General features: G+C 35.1%; 1 pseudogene; it reads left to right on the top strand.

Moving 5' to 3' along the window:
* Positions 1-12,820: 12,820 nt before the first annotated feature.
* LOC141685416 (glyceraldehyde-3-phosphate dehydrogenase B, chloroplastic-like) lies at positions 12,821-14,072 on the top strand (annotated as a pseudogene).
* The last annotated feature ends 12,018 nt before the right edge of the window (positions 14,073-26,090 follow it).

Raw genomic sequence — 26,090 nt, 5'->3', positions numbered from 1 at the left:
AATGTTGGAGCTATGAGAGGAGTGATACAATTGTGAGAATGAGTGTAAACATGAGTGGAGAGAAGAGTGAAACACATGTGAGGTACACTAAACAGAATCACACACTCACAGTGAGGAAGAAAGAGAAACTACTTGTTATTTCTTTTCCAACCAAGTGAAATATGAGAACTCCTTCAAACGACGACATACATTCCTTCTTTAAGGGGGAGATAAAAGCTTAAGTAATAGTTTGAAGGATTCCTCAACTAAGGGGGATAAATAGCAGGGAGGAAGAAAAAGATCAAACATGTACACTACACCACACCATTGTTGTTTGTAACTACGGATCCTATTATACGGGAGAGGTGGTAAACACAAGGTGATTTTCTAGTAAGGGAAGAAGCTGTTAGGGGAGTACCATTGGTTTTTGTCTGCGGATCCTATTGTACGGGAGAGGTGGTAAACAAAGGTGATCTTCTTTAATCAGTTGATTCTCATAGGGGGAGAAGCAAGACAGATATGCGCTTCTCAACAGGAAATGTGGTTGTACAAAAGAACATGAAACTACTTGAAGATATGTTCAGTCTAGAGGAACATCTATTTGGAATCTGGAAAAGGTTAAATGTTATCCAGAACTTTTCTGCTATTTACTTTGCATTTCTGCTTATATTTTTTTCTTATTTGTTAGTTGAGTTATCCTCTAGGTATTTGTGTGTTATTGTCTAACAAACAAATAGGGGGAGATTGTAAGGCATATTTCATAGCCTATTTGTATATTCGAGGATTTAACTCAACTCAAATAAGAATGTAATAAGTAAATAGTGGATCTACCGTCAAAGAGATCTCGCAAAGTAATATCTGTCAAAGGATTCAGAAACAAGGTTCATCTACAGACTTGAGGAATTTATTCACTGGAAGAAGTTCAAGAATTTGATCATGCCTTAGTGATATAAATCAAGATTGTGGATTTAATCAAGTGACAGAGATCTCGTCAGGGTATCAAAGAATTACAAGGATTTAATCTGAAGAAAATCAATTATCAAAGTCAAGACATGAAGAAACGTCGCGGAAGTTAGTCACTCATGAACCAGACAGTACATCGAGTGTCAACATTGAAGTGGTGGAATTGATTCATAATTTTCAGTGATTTTCAGAAGATATTCAGAAGAATGGTTGCTGGCCAAGATTAGTATTAATTCTCTATTAATTAATTAAGTCATATAATTTAATTAAGAAAATACATTATATCTGCAAAGATTAATTTATTTATTAATTGAATTAATTGATTAATTAATTCAGAATTAATATTAAGGATTTTCAGAATTTAAATTGGATTAAAATCTATTTAAATTCAACAAGACAAACTGATTGTACTAATATGACAATCGGTATGACAATCAATAGTCATACCGAAAGTCATGCTAGTACAAATAATTGTCTTGCCGAAAGTTAAACTGGAAGAGGATTGTCTTGCTAGTTTAATCAGATTGTCTTGCTAGTACAAACAATAGTCATACCGAAAGTCTCTCCAGTTCAACAGATTGTCTTACTAGTACAATTGGATTGTCTCACCTATTGTCACTCAAGTTCATTCAAGTCTGTTGATTAGTTTAAAAAGAAGAGATGCAGCAGAAGTCATTCCATCTATCCAAAAAAATACAACTCAAGAACACAGAAGCAGCCGCCTACAATATTTTATATTCTCTGCTAATTTCAAGATCAAATTTCTAGTTTGTAAAGTTAAATTCAAACCACTAGAAATCTTTATTTTGTTCTTGTGTAACAATCTAGCGGATCAAAATCCCTAGAACTTAATCTCAAATTGCGTTTAGCATTTGAATCTTTTTATTGCAAAAATAGAAAAAGTTCATGTCGAATTTATTCTAGATTTGTGATAATTAATTTGAGATTAATCCCTTGTAATCGATACAGTTGTAGTAACACCTTTCAAGTTTAATAATATTTTTATTTAACTTGAATTTTATTTCAATTTTTTATTCCGCACTAAAATTCGATTATTCAGTATAGTTTGTATTAAACCCCCCTTCTACAAACACATTGGGACCTAACACTAATTAATTAGTATTATTCGTTTTTTTATATTTATTTATTTTAAAATATTAGGACTCAGAATCGCGTCATCACAGTCCACCGTCGGCGAGGCTCGCCAAGGCTCATCGTCGATGGCGGCATAATTCACGGGTTCCCGATTATTTCAGGTTTCCGACACGAATTTAACCGACTGAAATTTTCAAAATAATTCAAAAATTAGAAATTACAATTCGAAACATCACAGAAGCAAACATCAGAATCATATTATCGAATTAAATTAAAAATTACAGAATAGGTATTTGGGTCACTAGCATAACAGCAAACCCAAACAACATCGCAGCAACCCCTACCACTATACGCACATACGCGCGGTGGCCAGAAAATTAACACAACAACAGAGACACAATAGCAGGGAACAATTAGAGAACCAGGCCACCACACCTCTCGGGAATTCCGAGAGGTAGCAACCAAAAATAATGGACTGCAAATATATATACACACACTGATATGTATATACACGCAATCAGCAAGAACCCAGAACTGAACACAACCGCGAACCAACAATGCCCGTCAGAAAAAGAAAGGAATAACCAGCACTTACCGAAAAGAAAAAGAAATGCAGTAATCGGAACAATATAAGAAAATGGAAGGAAAGAGTACAGAGACTGTGCGCGTGTTTGTGTGTTTTTATTTTATTTTTATTTATATTTTTTCCACAACCAACAGCTGCCACGTTTCCAAGAATTCACAGGGGTGTGACACGTGTCCCGTTTTCGACTGCATGCCCAACTTTTAATTCGGGTTTCGCAATTTATCGAACCAGGTTGCCCATAAAATAAACTCGGAAAATTAATAAAATAGTATTAAAAATTTTCTAAAAATCCCGAAACTAATAAAATAAAATTTTCATAATTTTTAAAACATTTTTGAAATACAACTCGTACTCTCATTTCACAATTAACGAACCGATCTGTACTTAAAAAAATTCAGAAAATCATGAAAATAGTTTTTAAATGTTACAAATATCCCGAAGTTTATAAAACATGAATTTCAAAATTTTAAAATAATTTTTGAAACGTAATTTATACCCGATTTTCGCAGTTAAACAAATCGACGAGTAGGTGAAAAATAATCCCGAAAATTTCCAAAATAATTTTAAAATTCTCGAAATATTCCAAACTTAAATAAATATGAGTTTCATAATTTTTGAATAATTCTGGAATTATATACAGATTTTACAATTAAATGTAATCAGAAAATCATACAGGGTTAAATAATTTATAAAATATTGATTTCTAAATTTTGTAAAATCCCAAAAATAATTGTTGAAATTATAAAATCATAAAACGAATTTTAGAGACAATCCAAATATTTACGGATTTAAAACTGTAATAAAATCACCTTTAAAAATAAAACAGAACAATATAACTCAATTTTTAACTACACATTCCAATCATTTACACCAATAAATCATAGAAAAATAGTATATATCAACACACTGTTGCCAAAACCAAGACACATATTTTATTTAATTAATACTTCCACAATTACATATTTAAATAATTCAAAAATACACGAGTCGTTATACAAGCATCAACATTGCCATCATGTTCAGTCTCATCTACTATATTGGCTTGTTGATCTTCAATATCTTCCCTGTAAGACAGTGGAATGGCTTGATAATATTGATTTGTATATCATAAGTGAGAAATTATTGAGCTATGTTAGCAAAGCCTTTAATTTAATGTACAAGCATATCATTTACAAGAAATGATAAACCAACAAGAAATGGTTCACAAAGAATAAGGCTTACGGCTCAAAGATCAAATGATGTGGCTCAGGTTCAAGGCTGAAGAATTCAAAGTACTTACAATATAAAATATAGCTATTTTGAATACTTAACAATATGTCACGAGAGAATTTAGAAATATTTGCATTATATTTCGAAAAAAGGTTTAGAACTACTTGCCTTACATGGCCTTACAACTATTATTGATCAACTCTGAGCCGACTCTGCCGCTCAGGCTTTAACTCCAACCACTAGATCACATTGGATTCGACTTCGACACTCAGGTTTTTCTGTTGAAACTCTACTGAGCTCGTCGACTGACCACCAGGTTATCTTTAGTCCAATGTCCACTTTCGGTTTCCCGACTAGAACCTACAGGGTCGAAATACTATATGTTAAACACCCAGTTATGCTTGACATATCCTCGCTAACCACCTACCCATACGATAGCATATTTCGACTCATAATTATTCATATTAGAATAACACAGATAACAATTAGGGTTCACGTTCTCGAAATCGGTTCAGTGTTCATTTTCCGAAAAGACGTATACTCGTCATTTTACGAAATTAGGGTTACCGAGTTTTGGACAGAACATTCACCACAATATACAATCAGGTTTTGTATAAAACATACGTATATGTATTTACTTATACTCGCTCAACGTCCCGATAGTCCCCGAATACGCTCCTGTATTTCCGTAGTCCGATTTCCCGGAAATCGGATCGCGTCCCCTTTGTTTATCGGACTACCCGTCGAAACATCATCGACGTCAAATCAACACAAACAACCAAATCAATAATTCAACCGATATTACAACCAAAATTACTTCACAAGTCCCGACCACCGATCAAACTAATTAATTAGTATTATTCGTTTTTTTTATATTTATTTATTTTAAAATATTAGGACTCAGAATAGCGTCATCACAGTCCACCGTCGGCTCGCCGAGGCTCATCGCCGATGGCGGCAAAATTCACGGGTTCCCGATTATTTCGGGTTTCCGACACGAATTTTACCGATTTAAATTTTCAAAATAATTCGAAAATTAGAAATTACAATTCGAAACATCACAGAAGGAAACATCAGAATCATATTATCGAATTAAATTAAAAATTATAGAACAGGTATTTGGGTCACTAGCATAACAGCAAACCCAAACAACATCGCAGTAACCCCTACCTCCATACGCATATACGCGCGGTGGCCAGAAAATTAACACAACAACAGAGACACAATAGCAGGGAACAATTAGAGAACCAGGCCACCACACCTCTCGGGAATTCCGAGAGGTAGCAACCAAAAATGATGGACTGCAAATATATATACACACACTGATATGTATATACACGCAATCAGCAAGAACCCAGAACTGAACACAACCGCAAACCAACAAAGCTCGTCGGAAAAAGAAAGGAATAACCGGCACTTACCGAAAAGAAAAAGAAATGCAGTAATCGGAACAATATAAGAAAATGAAAGGAAAGAGTACAGAGACTGTGCGTGTGTTTGTGTGTTTTTATTTATTTATTTATTTATTTTTTCCACAACCAACAGCTGCCACGTTTCCAAGAATTCACAGGGGTGTGACACGTGTCCCGTTTCCGACTGCAGGCCCAACTTTTAATTCGGGTTTCGCAATTTATCGAACCAGGTTGCCCATAAAATAAACTCGGAAAATTAATAAAATAGTATTAAAAATTTTCTAAAAATCCCGAAACTAATAAAATAAAATTTTCATAATTTTTAAAATATTTTTGAAATGCAACTCGTACTCTCATTTTATAATTAACGAACCGAGCTGTACTTAAAACAAATTCAGAGAATCATGAAAATAGTTTTTAAATGTTACAAATATCCCGAAGTTTATAAAAACATGAATTCCAAAATTTTAAAATAATTTTTGAAACGTAATTTATACCCGATTTTCGCAGTTAAACGAATCGACGCGTAGGTGAAATTAATCACGAAAATTTCCAAAATAATTTTAGAATTCTTGAAATATTCCAAACTTAAATAAATATGAGTTTCATAATTTTTGAATAATTCTGGAATTATATACAGATTTTACAATTAAATGTAATCAGAAAATCACACAGGGTTAAATAATTTATAAAATATTGATTTCTAAATTTTGTAAAATCCCAAAAATAATTGTTGAAATTATAAAATCATAAAACAAATTTTAGAGACAATCCAAATATTTACGGATTTAAAACTGTAATAAAATCACCTTTAAAAATAAAACAGAACAATATAACTCAATTTTTAACTACACATTCCAATATTTGGATTAATACTTCCAAAACCAAGACACATATTTTATTTAATTAATACTTCCACAATTATATATTTAAATAATTCAAAAATACATGAGTCGTTATACAAGCATCAACATTGCCATCATGTTAAGTCTCATCTATTATCTTGGCTTGTTGATCTTCAATATCTTCCCTGTAAGATAGTGGAATGGCTTGATAATATTGATTTGTATATCAGAAGTGAGAAATTATTGAGCTATGTTAGCAAAGCCTTTAATTTAATGTACAAGCATATCATTTACAGACGTTGGTTGAGCTTGTATATTTTAAATCCATTTGGCTAGGAGGTGTGAAGATGGTTGTGTGAAGGTAGAGGGTAGGTCTGTGTTTGATGGTATGGTTATTGAGGAGGTTGGAACACCTGTGATTGAAGTCATAGTAGCACTCACAGTGAGAATTGTGGTTTTGATAGTTTGTTGATAACGTTGAGAGTGATCCTACATTTGAATTGAAGGGGAGTTAGCTAAGTTAGTATCATGTACCATAGCTTCAAACCCTTGTTCTTCTTGCAAAGAACTAGCACCTGAATGTTCTTGATCTCCTGCCTCCCCAGTTTGTGGATCATTGGTAATTGGTCTCCTAGCATCAATTGTCAAAGCAATTTCAGCTAAGGTTTTGAGGGGAGTTTTCCCTTTTAGAGGAATATCCAATTAAATTGGAGAGGATTTGAGTAGCTCCCCTCAAGAGTACTACCCTCAAACCTTGAAGCCTGTCAAGGCATATGCACATGAAGGTGCATTTATTGTCACATGGTCTTCAGTAAAAACTGATGAAACCTTTGTGTTTATGATGGTGTTATCAAGGTTCAACTCAATATTTGGCCTCTCACCATCTAATTATGGATTCTGAGTGGCAGACACAGTTTCAAGAACTGTGTCACTTGATTTTGGAAGGACTTGAGAAGTGGATTCAAGTCCTTCATTAAATAAAAAATAAATGTGAGATATAAGATTCGTGATATCAGAAGTGAGTGTTGGCAACTCCCCTGTGTTGAAGAGGGAGTTTCAATATACGTGCTTTCATTGTGTATTCCAGCCTCATGACTTCTTTCACCTTCTTGAGAGTGCTCAAGAAGGGGTGCAAACTCTATACAAGATACATTTGGGAGCATGCTTTGTTTGGTAGTGATATCTTGTTGAGAATATGCCACCGGAGTCTGTTTTGATCCCTTATTTATAACTGCATTTTGTTGAGAAGATACAGAGGTGGTCAAATGAGTGGTCAACTCTGTCTTCTTCTTCCTTGGTTTCTTGACCAGGTGACTCACATACTCACTTTGTTTCTCTCCACTTTCATCAATTATATTAAATTTTATTTGCGTTTTCTTCTTTTTAATAACTCCACCCTTCTGAAAGGATGAAGCAGTTGGTTTACTAGCATTTAATTATTGAGAAGAAATGGTTTTAGATGTGATAAGCCCCTGTGGGTTGTCCTGTTTTAGTGCTTCTATAGGACCAGAAGCCATACTTGTACCATCAGTTGATTTATTCCTCATGTCAGGCATATGGTAAGGTTAGGTGTTAGGACGAAAACACGCGCTAAAATTACATGCAAGTATATGCGTTCGCAAGTAATATATAATTATTTCTAGTTCATTCCCATAGAGACTCTTTTAGGTTATCTTCAATTTATGCACTTATGCAACAATGGTATGATTATTATTCAATGCTAAGATGATAACATGTTGAGATTGTTTATAACTTCGAGATTATACTAACTGAAATTAACTAAGAGAATTAAAGTTGATTTACTTATATGACACAAACATGGGATTCTAACTTCATTAAATAAATCATTTAATAGCCTTATTGTTCTTAACCTTAGCATGCAATGGTGATGACATTAATCAGATAACATAAAACTAGTAAACGCCAACTTTTATTGTACTAATACCCTACTACCAGACATCCACAAAAGAGATAGAAGCTGAATAAACACCAATTATATTGAGACCCTATATGTCTATAGAATTTGAAAACATAACGGTTTAATGTGCAAGTTATCTATCATGATTAAATAGGGCAAGTAAGATGGTTAAAATTACCTACGAATCATGCATAACAAATACATGAACCTATGCTAGTATGGCAAGTTCTAAACCCTATATTCACTTTCGCTTCAATATAGATTAACACAATATCTTATAAGTTCACGACGCTCGTAAGACGAATAAGCACAACCAATACTAGGATATCATACAATCATCACACACTAAGGTATCAAAACAAATTAACTAAAGAAATCCATAAGTAAATCCGTTAGAACCACATGATAATGATTAGCCCATTACCGAATTCATCATCACCGTGGGTTCCGATGAAAGCATGGTATAATAAACTAAATCTTTATAAACTGAATATAAAACCAAAGTACTTTAAATAAGAGTAATAGGTTCAACAAACAAGAAAACTAGCATTCAAGATTATAACTCGATTAAAGGATCACAAGTATAAACAAGCTTTTCTTCTCCTTAGTCGTATTTGTGCTCCTAGGTCTTCTCGTTGTCTTCTCCTTAGTCTTCTTTATGAAAAATGTCTTCAAAGAGTCATTATATAGGAGCCCAATCAGAAGAGAAGTCCAGAAAATCAATCTTCTAGTTGAAACATGATTCTTCAGTTTCGCCCTGGAGCGGCTGCGCGCTCTTCCAGTGCGAGCGCCTGTCCTTCTATTATTCTGGCGCGGCCGCGCGCTATCACAGTGCGGGTGCGCTGACCTTTTGGGGAAAAATTATTTTCTTGTTTTCTTGGATGGTTTTTGATGGCATTCAACGAGCAATCTTCCTAGGCACCTTCCTAACACCAACTTAGCACCAAAATAATACTAAATCACCTTATTCCTTTATCTATGCCTGAAATGCAAAATACTACAAAAACACATCAAAAACACAAACAACTCGAGTACAAAATAGTAATTCGAGCCTTTATAGGACGTTCTAAGTGGACATAAATGCCACTTAATAAACCCCCAAACTTGAACCGATGCTTGTCCTCAAGCATAAACAGACTCAAAGAACAAAAAATAAAAATGCATGAATGCAACTAATTATGTGTAACACCCCCAGATCCGGGGTCGGGGATCCGGGTTGTCACGAGTTCCATTTCCCTTAATAATATTTAATCTTAATAAACAACCAACTACTACGTATTGTGCCTCACAATATACACACACACACCACAAGTTATAGTCTCAAAGATGAATATCCAAAAATAACACAAGTCATTTTATTCCACAATTATAAACCATTACACCTCAAAAGGGTTTCTGAATAAATTTACATATTCTTTGCCATTATTACGATTTAGAAGTATACATAAGTCTGGTACATCAAAAGTTGAAAGCCTAGCCTATTGGTAGTTCCTACCTCAGCTACAACGACATCAACGCCTATAGGAAACTGCAGAACGTTTCCTATCCGCTCACGAATTGGGAGCTTAGTCCTGTTCATCTTGTCTATCTGTTGTTGTGTGATGAAAGAAGAAAGCAAGGGTGAGCAACAAGCCCACCAAAATAATATGTATAATGATTTACAATATGTGAGCATCCTCATAGTACTCATGAAAGTCTTGGTCAAGTATAATGAACCAAGTTTGATATCTTATCGCGACCAAGTCACAAAATATTCAGTATATATGTATATATACTTTCCAAAATATTGGAAGTCCTCTTCCATGCATAATATACACAGAGTTCCAGTTTATAATTGTATAAAAATATCGTTGCAAGGTGATCTCATATATCTAACCTTGTCTCAACGTTTTTGTGAAAATCTTTCTCATGCATAAGAAAATCATTAACCAGATATAAGTTGAAAAGATGAAGTTACAAGATACTCCAATATACTTATATCTTTTCCGAATACTACTTGAACTACCACCGTTCAAGGTATAATCAATTTCAAAAGTTCATCACATAGATGAGACTACAAGAAAAGACTTGGATAAATTCAATCTTTGAAATATCATTATAAATAATGAAGTTACGAGATACTTCATTAAGTCCCGATATATATATACACCTATATATATATTTCATACACTCCTTGAAAACTTCTATTATGAAAATTATAAACAGAGTTGCAATATCCAATGAATTTGGAAAGGAGAAAACCTTGGCATAAACCTGATATCTTCCTGATCAGGCAAAGATACCAATAAGTAACCTTTTCTACTAGTAGATGGACGAATTCCCCACTGGTCATCACCCTGGCCGCATCACTACTAAAAATAGTAGCTACGACATCGGTGCTTAGACATCGGCGTGTAATGCACCCGATGTTAAAATCCTGTTTAAAATCGGTTTAGAAAAAACGATGTTAAATACGAATACTGACATCGGTTTCACATAGTAGGCGTTATCTATGTTCAGAAATTAAAAAGGCTAAATATATGCTTTTAACTTTGACATCGGCTGATTTTGTGAACAGTTGTCTATGGTCATTTTAAAAAAAAAATTTATTGTCTTTTCCCCCCACGATTTCAGTACATTTCCCCCCTTTAATTTTAACAAATTATTCACTTTATCCTTATTCCCCCCTTTTCCAAAATATATTTCACCCTCCCCCTCTCTCTCCCGCGACCCTCATCTCTCTCGCCGCCTCTTTCTCATCTCTCTGACCGCCTCTTTCTCGTCTCTCTCGCCACCTATCTCTCTCTCATCACCCATATGTCCCCTCTTTCTCTCTTAAAACTCTCACTCATATATCATCTCTTTCTCTCCTTTGGCATAAACCCTAGTTTAAGGCCCAATTCAAATTCAAGCTCTGGAGCTTCAAATTGAGCTTCAAACTAGTAAGATATAGTTTAGTAGAAGCTTTGGGGCTTGAAAGGAGCTCTGGAACTTTGAGGTTTTGGAGCATCAGGAGATTCACAGATTTGGAGCTTTGGAAATTTCTGTAAGATAATCTTCTATATCCCTCTTTTTTACGATTTAACTAGTAAGAAACGTATGTAAGAAACAGTATATCCTTTTTATATCTTTTCTTTTGTGCATGTATATAAGAAACATTTTATGGGGTTTTATGTTCTGTTCTTTGGGGGTTTCTTTTGTGCTTGTTTGTGTTTGCATTTAATGTGGTTTTTTTATTATGGATTGTCCTTTTTTTTTACATTTTTGCTCTGTTTTTGGAAGAATGTGTATTTAATTATGTGATATTCTCAAATCCGGTCTAATAGAGCTATAGAGCATAATTTGGAATTTTAAAGTTTGAATTTTTAAGGTATAGCTGCCTTTGCTAAATGCTATATATGTTATGTTCATCCATTTTCCAGTCCTGTGAGCAACCTCTCTCCAAGTAGAGAGGTAAGATGTTTCTGATGTGTCAGATTCAATATATTGTTCTCTTGAATTACCTCAGGCCAATTCTGAACATAGAGAATCTAGCCCCGTTAATTGAAATACTGACACCTCAGAAATTAATCTTACCACAGTAGCCAATAGCAGTGGGATTAGTGGTATTTCATCTGTATAAATCGAAGAAAGAAAATGTCCATCAGTAATAGATGATAGTTCATCCACATGCTCAACAGACTCACTCCCTTTAGTAATAGCTAATGGGCCTAGTAAAGGAAGCTCACTTGTAAAACAAAAAAGCCAAAAATCATTGTTTAGGTAATAAATTTCTCTCTAATGTTGATTCAATTGTAGCTACACCTTCACTTAAACGTTTGTCTTTAATATTTTCAGAGGAACAAATCAGAGGGTTAAAGCTGTTGGAGCAAATGGACAAGTAAATGACACTAATATCCACCTATCAGATGTTTCTTGTGACGTGGGGCAGGTAATTAATTCTGCAAGAATTTGCAAAGTAGCTGAACCAGAGAAGGATGTCTCAAATTTATACACTTACTATACGGGAAACAGTCTACACTTACTGATGAGCCGTATCATAACACTAGCTCAACAAGACAAAATAACCATTACATCCTATGAGTGGAAGCTTTCCCGTGCTAAGCGTCTTGCTCGTATTGCTCATTCTACTATTACTCTTGTTGTTCCTGATCCTCAGGGTTGTCGAATTGGTTCCAGTGCTGCTACTCTCAATGCTATAATTGCCCTTGCTAAATATTACCAGCTCCATTTCGACTCTCATGTAATTATTCTCATTCCCCCTTTTTGATATTTGTTTCGAATATAGGTACTCTGAATTATATTTAATTATGATCACACCATATTTGAATAGTATATTATGCTTGATGAATTATGATCACATCACTTTTAGATAGTATATGTAGTTGAAGTGACTTCAATCAGGATTACATTTAGATGTAAAGTATAAGGATTAAATCACTCTCATAGGGATTTACATTTAGATGGAAATTATAAAAATTACATTTAGATGGAAGGCAAGCGAGCAACAAGTGGCCTTTTTTTTCTTTCTAATTGGAGTTATACAATACTTGTATTTTATGTATTATATATGAATTATATATACCTACACTATTTTTTTGATACAGAAAACTGCATTGTGATACAGAAGTAATCAATTTATAGACAAATATGTCTATATGGTGTTTTTCTTATAGGTAATGAGCTGGATGCCGGCACTGCCTCTATCAATCAATGATGAACTTGCAAATGTTATCTTGCCTGGTATGAGTCAGGTAATTTTCTCACACTTCACTCTTTTTGTGCATATGTTGTTGGAAGTGCATCCTTCTTAAATTACAAATTTAGGATACACATGTCCACAAACCACAGTCATAACTTTTGATTTTACCCTACTCAATGCTTCTCCAAGGTTCTCTCTTTCACTTTACTAGCATGCATAAAGCAGTTAATTATTTGTTTTTTAGTTTTCTGGATTTCTTAGTTGCGTTTTCTTTGTGTAGAGACTCGATGTAGCTGAATTTTCAGGGCTTCAATCCAGTGTTTCCCTTACATACTCTAGGAGTGCTAAGGAAGGGTCTTTCTTTGATGTGGTGGCTGCCCAACTTACTCCTAAGGTTAGACTATTCTGTACATATTTACAAATCATAAATACTTATAGTTTGGGTTAGTAATAAATTTATTCTCTGATATCCTTCATACACTTAACAAACCATGCTTTTGACAATGCATGACTATAAAAATTCTCTTCTTAAATGACAATATCAGTAATGTTTTCTGTTGCTTTTTAGGAATTAGACTACCGGAACGTCACCTGTTAAAGGAGAGACAGTTGCCAAATTGAAAGTTGCAATCAATGGTTTTAGTCGTATAGGTAGAAACTTTCTCCGCTCCTGGCATGGGCGTAAAAATTCTCCACTTGAAGTCGTCGTTCTTAATGACAGTGGCGGTGTCAAGAATGTGAGTGGTATTTTTATAGTTCTAATATATACTATGATGATTCCTGAAAGTTAATTTATTAGTTGGCATAGTAATATCTGTTAACAGTTTGATGACTAGTTAATTTGCATTGCAAGTGCAGGCATCACACTTGCTGAAGTATGACTCTATGTTAGGTACTTTCAAGGCCGATGTTCAAAAAGTAGACAATGAAACCATGAGTGTTGATGGAAAGCTCATCAAGGTTGTCTCCAACAGAGACCCTCTGCAGCTTCCATGGGCAGAGCTTGGAATTGACATTGTTATCGAGGTATCTGTTTGATTTAAGAGTACCATATTTGTTTTCATTTAATTTCGGAACTGTCCCTACTTCAGATATCATATTCTATTAAAATTCTGATTATCATAAAATAAAACTTTTTTTTTACTAACTGGATTATATGAATTGTAGGGGACAGGTGTGTTTGTGGATGGCCCTGGTGCTGGGAAACACATTCAAGCAGGTGCCAAGAAAGTTATTATCACTGCACCAGCCAAAGGAGCTGATATTCCAACATATGTCGTTGGAGTAAACGAAAAGGAATATGACCATGATGTTGCAAATATTGTCAGGTCAGCAAATTTGAAATTCATTGACTAGCAAAAAAAGTTATTAGCCAAGAACTGAATTACTGTAACAAAAGTTATGACTGTGGTTTGTGGACATGTGTATTCTTCTTGGTAGTTGATAAGTCACTAAAGTCTCTTAGACAACCAATTACTTCTCAAGTTGGAGGATTCGTCTTGGGGGCAGTATCATCCTTAAACTTCGGAGATGCAAATTATAAAATGTACTTTGTTAGTTTTGTAGTATTAAATGCTATACAGTTCTGATTGGTTATCTTCAGCATTTCCTCCAAACAGAAGCTGTATATTTGGACATTCTAGCAAAATTTGTTCCCGGTTGATTTGTTCACTGTTTCTTATAGGTGATCTGTTCTCAGAAGGATCTCTGAATCCATATGCAGCTGATCCTTATGCATTTGATTAGAGGTAATTATAATTCTTCTTAATCTATCTTTTATGACAATCAATAAAACAAATCTGCTGTGACCGCCACTCTTACTATCACAGGTTGGATTAGAAGCCAACAGATCTATACACACACACATACTCACTGTTATAACATTTTAAGGGAAGAAGTCAAGCAGGCTGCCTACAAATGACAGTTTTAGCTGATACTTTGGCAATTGCACAACATCATGATGCAGTTAGTGGTACTTGCAAGCATTATAGATGTTTATAATGTCGGATGTAATAACTAGGGAATTTGGGTTTTATTATTTTTAGTTGGGATGTTTATTTTAGAATTGAATATATGTACGAATTGAGTTTGTTGTAGTGAATGTTAAGAAATTTTCTATCAATTTATATTTATGTTTCTATTGGATGTTTTTGGATGTTTTTTGTTGGGATGTTAGCATTGTTTGTTTTTTTTGGTTGTAGATGCAATTGGTTCCCTGTGGCTGTAAATAGTACCAGGATGGCATGCAATTTATAGAACATTAACATCATAATAATTAATGTAAATCGATGTAAAAAATGTACAAAAGACATTAGGTAAAATAATATTAAACGAAAAAGAACTAAAAAATGATGTGAAATAGTCATTTGACATCGGTTCTGAAAAGAAACTCAATCTATATTAAGTCAAATAACATCGGTTAGAGAAATTGGCTGATGTTAAACAAAAAGATTTAACATCGGTTTCGTGAAGAACACCTGTGTCTTATCCATCATTTCACATCGGGAGGCTAATATAACCGATGTTTGATCAAACATTTCACATCGGGAAACTAATCTAACCGATGTCTGATCTAGCATTTCACATCGGTTTGTTCAAAAGAATTTTAATAAATGACTTTAGAGCTTGTAGATTTCTCGTTTTAATGGATAAATACCTCATAATATACTCATATTCACCTAAAAATAGTGTAATATATGCTGAAATTTGTTGCAAAGACATCACATTTAATCTTAAAACCGATGTATAGCACTGTAATAGACATCGGCTGTTAACCGATGTCAAAGGCTGATGACATTTAACATCACACGCGAAGACATCGGTTCAGATTTTTTTTAACATCGGTTCTAAACCGATGTCTGATCCCATATTTCTAGTAGTGCATTAAGACCTATGTTGGACTGCCACTCAACCACTTACGCATCGATGGACTCCCGCTGAGCCACTTACACTTTCATAGACGCCCACTGAGCCCATGTTGCTTATGCCGACTCAAATAGATGGACTTACTTCCCGAACGTTGGGCAAGTAATCAAAATGTTTTCTCAAAACAACAACCTCGTTGTGAATATAAAATACACAACATAGCCGGATCCCTCAGATTTTTAAGCGAGTACTTAAATCCCCTTCGAAAGGAAGATCTTATAAGCATTGAATCAACAATTAGATATCAAGATTAAGAAACAGGCATGCATATAAACTATATCAGCATGCTCCAATATATCTCAAGATTTGCTAATAACAATCATGCATCTATCACAAGATAATGCATATACATATATAGATCACAACAACAGTATAACGAGTAAAAAACTTGCCTGAGTGTTCCCGGATAGACTTAAGCTTAGAGTGGGTCCGATAACCTATGAACAACAACATAAGTCAGAATTAAACCCTGGTCGCTTAAGAAACTAGACTTTAACTAATTAAACCCTAACATTCTCTTATGGTTGCTTATACCCTTAACGATTCACTTAAGTCGCTCGAGTACCCTCGGCTCCACCATTTTTAATAAATTAACCATTAAGAATTTTAAGGCGATTCTTTCACGAGTACTCTACCAACTGCCTAATCCACTTTACATAATTGTTTCATGCTCCAATTAGTCATTTAAGGGCCTTAACCAAGGTTTTAAAGTAAGGCAAGGGGTAATGGTTCGTTCGCGAAACACTGTTACTTAAAACGGTCGTTTCTCCTAAATTGTAATCAGATTCAAGCGAACCACATATCAAAAGGAACCTCATAACATATCTAACAATGGCAATGGTCAAAACCTAATAGTGAGTTCACGGGTCCTGAAGTTAAGAACAAAAATAGTCTAAAGTAAATCGGGCATTACGACGACTATGTTTACGCGATTACCAAATTTGTACCACTCCAAATCAATCCACAATCAACCCACAATCATTAATACAACCAAACTCCATCCATACTTTACTACAACAGCCCCAACTTCTCAAGATTTCCAATTTATACTATTCTCAATCATGAACTAAAAGCTATACTTAAGTTCATTAACCAATAATCAAGATTTACAACTTCAAACTTATTACAAATCCAACCACACTCTAAGTATACAAGAATCATGCTTCTCATGAACCATATCAATCATAAAAACTATAAATATACAAAAGTAGGGCTAGGGTATGAGATTATACCTTCCTTGGTGAGTAAAAGTAACAAAGGAGCTTGTAATCACCCTTGAAAATCCTTACCAAAGCTATATCTAAACAAAGACACAAGATCAAAAATTTTAAGACCTTAAAAACATTATTCACCCTCTTCTTCCATGAATTATTGGAAGAGATTGTGAAGGAAATGGAATCTTTGATTCATAGGATAGCTATATCTATGCTTAAGGAACCTTGGATAATTACCTCACAAATTATCAAAGCTTGGAACTTGAATATGGATTTTTTCTTCTTGGAAAAGAGAAGAAGCCGAGAGCTTTTTGCTTGGAAAATAAAAAGTCAACTTGTGTTTTTGTGTTATGAATTGTTTTTGGCTTGGTTGCTTCCTTTTGTTGTTAATTAAATTGTTACCATGGTAAAAATTGTGTGGCTTACAATCAACCAACAAATCCTTCCCATTTTGTCATGCTTATGTCATCCACTTATGTCATCTTCCCACACTTGTCTTCTTCTTGTTGGTGTGATGACATCATCATCCACTAACCTCTTTGATTAACTCCTAATTACTTGGTTAATGATCGCTGATCTGTTATACAGTTCGCTTAACTTTCGTTCTCATTTATCGTTTGAGGGATCATACCCGGGATCTCATTACTTAGGTTCCCTTAAACCTTTCTCAATATTTTATATTCCTTTTATGATCCTCTCTTATAATCCTTGAATTAAAATCCTTTTAATCATGTTACCTTATACTTAATTATTTATGTATCTGGCGGATTTTCGGGAAAAATCAAAGTGTTCTAATTTGGATTCCGACGATCTTTTCATACACTTATATACCATATAGAGTACTAATATGGTCTCAGAATATTAATAAAAGAACCCCTACAAAGTGTGGCATGAAAAGTTTTCTTATTCAGCATAATCAGCAAAATCACTATTCATAAGGGTTACAAAAACTCCAAAATTTTGGGGTTATTACAGTCTCCCCTCCTTAAAAGGATTCCGTCCCGGAATCAAATAGAAAACAATTGGGGGTACTTTTCTAGCATTGCGCTCTCTAGTTCCCAAGTTGATTCCTCCACATTATAGTTCTGCCATAGCACTCTGGCTAGCTTGATCACTTTGTTCCGAAGCACCTGCTCCTTCTTATCCATAATCTTTACTGGTTTCTCCACGTAAGTCATATCTGGTTGCATGTCAATGCGCTCATATGCCCCTATTGTCTGGCATCCAGATTACACTTTCTTAACATTAATACGTGGAACACGTTATGAACTTGCTACAGGTTCGAGGGTAGGGCTAGCTCATATGCTAACTTCCCAATACGTCTTAATATATCCAAGGGTCCAATAATTCATGGGCTTAGCTTTCCTTTCTTTCCGAACCTCATCAATCCTTTCCAAGGGACTACCTATAACAATACTAGGTCCCCTACTTCCTATTCTTTGTCCTTTCGTGTCAAATCAACATACTTCTTATGTCCATCTTGGGCTACTACCAGCCGTCCTCTGATTAGATCTATTATATCCCTGGTCCCTTGGACAACTGCGGGTCCGAGCATCTTGCGCTCTATAACTTCATCCTAACATAAAGGAGATCGACATTGTCTTCCCTCAAGGATCTCATAAGGCGATACCTCGATACTGACATACGATCTATTATCGTAAGAAAACTCAATCCGTGTTAAGTGATCATTCCAAATTCTTTCAAGTCTATTGCACAGACTCTCCTCATAGCTTCTAGCATTATAGCTTTTGCTTCTCAATACCCATTCTTTTCCAGTTCGTAATCGTTACTATCTTCCGTACAAAATATTATTCTAGACATAACTTTACTCGCTAGAGTTTTATAACCTTTTAATAATCGTGTCAACCTTAGTATCACGAATGCGTTTCCATTCCAAATACCACCATACTTGGTACCACTTCATCTCTAGATGCCTCCATCTTCGAAAGCTTGGTCCTTCGTGTAGATGTAAAAGAATTTATTGAGAGATCACTATGATCATAAAGTTCTATTGCATAGTTAGTACAGAAGGTGGCCAGCCTTTAGTACTTGACAAGCAATTAAACAATAGATGGTATCTTACTAGGCTTCTATCACACAGATAGATAGTCATTCGGCAATACCTCCCCTTCTGGAAGGGTTGTTCTTCTCAGTTTATACAAAATGAAAAGGAGAGAAAAGAACGAATTGAAGAGAATTGTATATGAAAAAGTACTGCCACAAATATCTGGCTTGGAATCTACCTCTGAACTATAGAGGTTTGTCATAGGAGAACAAAACATATGTGTATATATATCAACATCAAGTATTATAGCATCGTATTTCGCATGCCTAAATATTTTGCTATTCCGTCCATCAATCTACGGACCCATGCTCTTGCTTGAGCTCATAAACAATCACCTTTGAAACTCCCTTGACATCAAAAATCGAATCTGGAATTTCATTCTAGACATCATCGTTACTAGAATTCTATGCTTGCACCGCAACCTTCCTCGTATAGTAATACGACTCTCTATTGATAAGAAGGAATAAATATTCAATAGGTAGACAATCGACTTAATTAGTCTATCAATGATGACTTATATATCAACACGACCCCATTAGGGGTACTCAATCTCAACATCCATTCCAATACAACTCTCACGGCTGTAATCGGCTCATTACTCGCAGAATCATTTTTGCATTACTATGGTCCACCACTGACCTACTGTAGTCATTCATTTTCTATGAAATCTTAATAGCTAACCATACGGAGTCCATACATGTCGTATCGAATTCTTCTAAGAAGGCAACATAATCACCATTCCATGATTGATGAAGAACACTCCTGAACTTGGTGTACATATGACATGAAGCAAATAAAATTGCAGAAGATTTTCAATAAAAGAAACGATAGCAGGTTAATACCATTATTAACCATATGTCTTTATTAGGAGACATGAAGCCCAAAGGTTCATTTAGTCCTTTTGTAACATGGTCCTGGCTTATCTCAAGATATGACCTTATAAGATAGATTTCCCGCTCACGGCGATTACATAAATTAAATATTTACCAAACTACTATCACGGTTGAGTATCGCACAATCATCAGAAGGAATGTCAATCTTTCAAACCATAATACAATCTTCACGGCTTTAACCATTATCACTGTACTCCTCTAGCACGAGCGCCGATAATTGTCTTCTTACACTTAAAGTGTCGGCCACCTCTTTGGCCTTTCCTGATAGTAATATTTCCTTAAAATCAATGTCATTTTAACTACCTTCACTAAATTTTCTACCTCATTTCAAATCACTGCTTATGTGAAAATGCTTTTCTTAAGTCCTTGTGATAAAAAAATCACCATTTTTCCATAAGTCACTGCCTTAGTCTTTAAATGTAAACATTATCATGGCTGACTCTCGATCGTACTTAGGACGTCTTTTTATCTTGGGCCCTTCTTGCTTTAACAATTCTGACCTTCATTGGTTCAATCTCAAGTTATCGAAATTATATCCTTAATTCCACCTTTAAAAAGGTACTTGCATCCTTTCATAGATAAATCAAGTCATATGTCCTTGATAGATTATCTTATTCAATCATTCCCACCCAGATAGTCTATACCAATTTCACAATAGCATCCTTATTCAAACTTAGGTCAACCCATATGGCCTTCAAAAGATAACAATGGTTACCCGCTTTTCCTTCCTAATTTGGTAATGACAACATGGATGTTCTGGAAGATATTGGTCGTGTTCAACGTGAACTTCTTCTTAATAATTCCTCATTTACTTTTATTGTTTATCTCAACAGTCATCTCAATGTTGGGATATCTATCATACCTGGCGTCTCCCTTTCTGGGTATCATGCCACCGGTCTTATACTTCATATTCTTGAAGGTCACTTCCTTCATCCAATTTTCCTAATTTCTTACTTTCTTGTCTCCTCAGTCTATCCGCGTCTCATTATTTATCCTTCGAACTATCTCAAGGTTTCCTCGAATCCTCCCAACTTACAGGGGATAAAATATATGTATCTCTTATGCATTCAAACATCAACTTTAACTTATGGTGAATCACCCTCATCCTGACGAATACATACTTTTTTATTTCTATTGCTACGAGTCTTTAGGGTTTCCTCATACCTAACTCCCTTATCATTCCTCAAACTCTATTGTCTTTATTTTCCTTTCCACTTCAGTTTCTTTTTATATTCTTTTCTATTATAATCATTTCATGAACCCACTACTCATTGACTTCAAACATCACGTCGTTTTGGGATTCTTGTCATCAGAACAAATCTTGACAACTTTTACAACTTAGCTTCATAATTCATCATACTCGTCCGTCTTTGTTCTGGCTCTAAAGCTTTTACACTATCTCCATAACCTTGGGAAGTACTTTCCTGAAAATAATTGACTGAACTTTAATCAGTTTATTGTAACCTCTGGCTCCGTGCCTTCCTTGGACTTTCACCAGCGGGTGGCCTCTCTCTTAGGAGGGTAAGTGACAAAAACAGTCTTTTATGATTCGTCCATCATTTAGAATCTCAAATGATTCCTATATATCCTTTAGCCAGGCTCTCGCCTCTACTGGGTTCGCTCGTTCCTTGGAACTCTGAGAGCTTAGCGACTTAAAGGTCCTGAAAGAATTTCCCACCGCACTCTCTCCTCAGGGTGGTGGTTGGGGATAATAGTCTAAGTTCTTTTTAGACAGGTCCATGAATTACCGTATAGGAGTACCATCTCGGGTCTCCTTTCCTTACTCGACTTTCTGTTTCCTTAGTATGAAATGTTTCATCCTTCTCCCATACTTGGGGTTATCTTATACGTTAAAATCCTTGTTTTCCACTTCATTATGTTATGGGCTCCTTCTTTTTTAATGGCAACCTCCCTGACTATCACATTCGGGGTTTGCCCTAAATCTTATTCCTCGAGCTATAGATTTCATCTAAGATCCAGTCCTTAAGCTCTTAAACGTTTGGAACCCAAATTCTGGAGGAATACCTCGTTATTCCCTTATCATCTTTCTTGGTATTAATCTCTTCTCCAGTCATTGACTCTCTACCTTCATTCATCACTTTTTCTTGGCATAATATGATCTTTTTCGATAATTCGGGCTGTATTGCAATCTCAAACAGTGTTTCGGTACCGGCTCCGGTTACCTTCACTTATATTTCCATTTTTTCAAAATCTCTTATCAACTCTCCCAAAGACATTTTTATCTTGAGTCTCTCCTTTATACTAAGGGCATTAGCCACCATTTTGGCTTTCCCTGGATGATAAAGAATCTCATAATCGTAATCCTTGATTAGCTCTAACCACTTCCTCTGGCGCATGTTGAGCTCTTTATGCGTGAAAATGCACTAGAGCACTTATGGCTTGTGTAAATCTCGCACTTCTCTCCATATAAGTAGTGCCTCCAAACTTTAGGGCAAAACTATTGCCACGAGCCCAAGCTCAAGGGTGGGGATATCGAATTTTATATTCCCTTAATTGTCTTGATGCGTACGCGATTACCTTATTGTGCTGTATAAGAGCACCCTAATTCCTTATGCGAAGCGTCAATAAAAATCACAAAATCTCCTCTTTCCATCCGGCAATGCCAACATAGGGGCCGTCACCAATCTTTGCTTCAGTTCTTGAAAGCTGTTCTCGCATTTCTCTGTCCATTCAAACTTCTCAGTCTTATGAGTAAGCCGCGATAAAGGGGCTACTATCTTTGTAAACTTGAACGAATCTCCGGTATTAACCGGCCAATCCTACCTCTAGTAGTCGCCCTGACCATGGTCATTTATTCCTTAGCGATCATCTCTTCAGTCTTGTTAGGATCCTTCACGAGATCCTCCTCAGCAACAATCCCTTCTGGGATAACATCCTTAATTGTTACATCCTTAATATGAACATCATCCGGTCCCTTGTTAGGACGCTCTATCGGATCAAAAATCTGATCTCCAATAAGTAATAAAACATCATCTCACTATTTCTCCTCAACCCCAGGGTTCGGAGTCCCGCTACCATATACGATAACGAACTACGCTTTTATCACGATATTTATAAGGGTTCCCATAAGGGTTTTAACTGTCAGTACTACGTTAGGTAGTCTGACTATGAACTTGGCAAGAGTTCTTATTATCTTAGTGAAATTATTATTCTAACGTCACATCATCTCTGAGGTTTATAACGCTTAGCTCTGATACCATTTCTGTAACACCCCCAGATCCGAGGTCGGGGATCCGGGTTGTCACGAGTTCCATTTCCCTTAATAATACTTAATCTTAATAATCAACCAATTACTACGTATTGTGACCCCATAATATATATACACACACCACAAGTTATAGTCTCAGAGATGAATATCCAAAAATAACAAAAGTCATTATATTCCACAATTATAAACCATTACACCTCAAAAGGGTTTCTGAATAAATTTACATATTCTTTGCCATTATTATGATTCATAAGTATACATAAGTCTGGTACATCAAAAGTTGAAAGCCTAGCCTATTGGTAGTTCCTACCTCAGCTACAACGACATCAACGCCTACAGGAAACTGCAGAACGTTTCCTATCCGCTCACGAATTGGGAGCTTAGTCCTGTTCATCTTGTCTATCTGTTGTTATGTGATGAAAGAAGAAAGCAAGGGTGAGCAACAAGCCCACCAAAATAATATGTATAATGATTTACAATATGTGAGCATCCTCATAGTACTCATGAAAGTCTTGGTCAAGTAAAATGAACCAAGTTTGATATCTTATCGCGACCAAGTCATAAAATATTCAATATATATGTATATGTACTTTCCAAAATCTTGGAAGTCCTCTTCCATGCATAATATACACAGAGTTCCAGTTTATAATTGTATAAAAATATCATTGCAAGGTGATCTCATATATCTAACCTTGTCAAAACGTTTTTGTGAAAATCTTTCTCATGCATAAGATAATCATTAACCGGATATAAGTTGAAAAGATGAAGTTAAAAGATACTCAAATATACTTATATCTTTTCCGAATACTACTTGAACTACCACTGTTCAAGGTATAATCAGTTTCAAAAGTTCATCACATAGATGAGACTACAAGAAAAGACTTGGATATATTCAATCTTTGAAATATCATTATAAATAATGAAGTTACGAGATACTTCATTAAGTCCTGATATATATATACACCTATATATATATTTCATACACTCCTTGAAAACTTCTGTTATGAAAATTATAAACAGAGTTGCAATATCCAATGAATTTGGAAAGGAGAAAACCTTGGCATAAACCTGATATCTTGCTGATTAGGCAAAGATACCAATAAGTAACCTTTTCTACTAGTAGATGGACGAATTCCCCACTGGTCATCACCCTGGCCCCATTAAGACCTATGCTGGACTGCCACTCAGCCACTTACGCATTGATGGACTTCCGCTGAGCCACTTACACTTTCATGGACGCCCACTGAGCCCATGTTGCTTATGCCGACTCAAATAGATGGATTTACTTCCCGAACGTTGGGCAAGTAATCAAAATGTGTAAGTCATATGTCATAGGCCTATTTGTATATTCGAGGATTCAACTCAACTCAAATAAGAATGTAATAAGTAAATAGTGGATCGACCGTCAGAGAGATCTCGCAAAGTAATATCTGTCAAAGGATTCAGAAACAAGGTTCATCTACAGACTTGAGGAGGTAATTCACTGGAAGAAGTTCAAGAAGTTGATCATGCCTCAGTGATATAAATCAAGATCGTGGATTTAATCAAGTGACAGAGATCTCGTCAGAGTATCATTAATTACAAGGATTTAATCTGAAAAAAATCAAAGCGTCAAAGTCAAGACATGAAGAAACGTCACGAAAGTTAGTCACTCATGAACCAGACAGTACATCGAGTGTCAACGTTGAAGTGGTGGAATTGATTCATAATTTTCAGTGATTTTCAGAAGATTTGCAGAAGAATGGTTGCTGCTCAAGACTAGAATTAATTCTCTATTAATTAATTAAGTCATCTAATTTAATTAAGAAAATAAATTATATCTGCGAAGAATAATTTATTTATTAATTGAATTAATTGATTAATTAATTCAGAATTAATTTTAGGAATTTTCAGAATTTTAATTGGATTAAAATCTGCATTAAATCAGCAAGACAATTGAAAATGAACTAGCATGACAATCAGGATTTCATACCGATTGTCATGCTAGGCCATTTTCAATAGTCTCACCGAAAGTTACACTGAGAGGCAGATTGTCTTGCTAGTTCAATGAGATAGTCTTGCTAGTTCATTTGATAGTCATACTAGCTCAACTGATTGTCTCACCGAAAGTCTTGCTAGTTCAAAAGGATTGTCATGCCAGCTCTATTCTATTCGGTTGATTACAAAAAGACAGAAGCAGCAATACATTCACTATCAAGAATATCAAATTCAGAAAAACAGAAGCCAAGAACATACAGAGAGAAAAAGCAGCCAAATATTTCATCTTATCTGCTAATTCAAAGATCAAATTTCTAGCTTGTATAGTTAAATCCAATCAACTAGAAATCACTCTCTTGTTCTTGTGTAACAATCTAGCGGATCAAAATCCCTAGAACTTAATCTCAAATCGCGTTTAGCATTTGATTCTAATTATTACAAAAATAGAAAAAGTTCATGTCGAATTTATTCTAGATTTGTGATAATTGATTTGAGATTAATACCTTGTAATCGATACAGTTGTTGTAACACCCTTCAAGTTTAATAATATTCTTATTTAACTTGAATTTTGTTTCACATTTTTTATTCCGCATTTATTCGATTATTTGGTACTGTTTGTATTCAACCCCCCCTTCTACAAACACATTGGGATCTAACAATTGGTATCAGAGCCTTCTGATTAACGAACAAATCAAGATCCTAGACTTTTGTGATTTTTCAACTCCTTGAATTTTTAGTTATTCAAAAAAATTCATAATGACTTCACATAAAGTTGGAACCGTTAAAATTCCACAATTTGATAAAGAGAATTATATCATGTGGAAGAAGAAGATGCTATTATTTTTACAAGTTGCAAATCCCAAATATTCAAACTTGTTAAAGAAGGGTATAAAAACTCTGATGGTTATTGAACCGGAGGTAATAATAGATGGTGTGGTGACTACTGAAGCTAGAACCTATCCAAAAGAGCCTGAAGATTTTACTCCTGCTGAGAAGGAAGAAGCCTCCTTGGATGCCAGCCTTCAATTAATACTAATTGATTCCCTTGATCCCTTGATGAACAGACATGTGATGAACTGTAAAAATTCCAAATACATGT

The sequence above is a fragment of the Apium graveolens genome, chromosome 9 (assembly GCF_009905375.1).
Source record: "Apium graveolens cultivar Ventura chromosome 9, ASM990537v1, whole genome shotgun sequence".
Classification (NCBI taxonomy): domain Eukaryota; kingdom Viridiplantae; phylum Streptophyta; class Magnoliopsida; order Apiales; family Apiaceae; genus Apium; species Apium graveolens.
Note: the sequence above shows the minus strand (reverse complement) of the source record. Positions and strands in the feature narration are given on the sequence as shown.